The following is a 916-nucleotide window of genomic DNA, read 5'->3' as shown; positions in this document are numbered from 1 at the left end:
GAGACGAGGTGATGTGACATTTTAATTCACTAAATTGCATGCTTGTCGGTTAATGATAGAATCCATTTAATGATGTCAACGGCGTTCTCCAACCAATGGCTAAAGGTCATTAGCAGAACGCAACATCCGAAGGAAAAGCCGGAGCGACCGAAAACACCCAGCAGTAAATAACCAGACGGTTAATGGAATATGAGTAACGGGAGCTGGTTGACGGGTGAGACACTGGAAACACCGGGGTGAAGTGGACAATAAGGTTTGTTTTATCAGAAAAAAAAAAAGAGACATAAATGAAAATGACTGCACTTTGTCCTCGTCCCCGTGTCTGGAATCAGCTTGAGACATTTAGACAGAAACTCCTAAAAGACAGAGAAATGTTTTATCTCTTCTAGAGCTGCGAGAATAAAAATGGTGTCATTTTTTTGTTTGTTATCGTAGCTCCAGCAGTTGTGTGATTGGTTAGAATTTGAAGTGGGCGTGGTCAAAAACACCAGCTGCATTTCCACCTTTTTTCCTACGTTGATTTCCCTAGTATTAAAGCAGTGGTGTCTCTGCGTCCTCTGTCCTGTCCTCAACTCTATGGTCAAATCTCTGCAGTTTTATTGACGTGTCATTGACTAAAACCTGATCAGCCCTGTGATTGGTTCATTCAGGGTCAGCTGTTCTTCACAGAGTTTCTTATTATACTTTTACTGCAGCAGAGTATTAAACCCTGTTGAAGCTCAGCTTCAATGGACTTCACTGTGGGGGGGGGGCAGGATTGGGTATTTTCTCAGATGAGGTTCTAGACACTGATTAGATGAATGCTCTTTAAAATTACTTTTCTGTTGCTAATAAAATTAGCTTAACCTGTTTCACAGACCTCACCATAAAATAATTATGTTTTTTTAAATCCTTCATTCAAAATTTACTGAGTGTG

The sequence above is a fragment of the Cynoglossus semilaevis genome, chromosome 13 (genome assembly GCF_000523025.1).
Source record: "Cynoglossus semilaevis isolate Cse_v1.0 chromosome 13, Cse_v1.0, whole genome shotgun sequence".
Lineage (NCBI taxonomy): Eukaryota > Metazoa > Chordata > Actinopteri > Pleuronectiformes > Cynoglossidae > Cynoglossus > Cynoglossus semilaevis.
The sequence above is the reverse complement of the archived record's forward strand: the minus strand, read 5'-3'. Positions refer to the sequence as shown.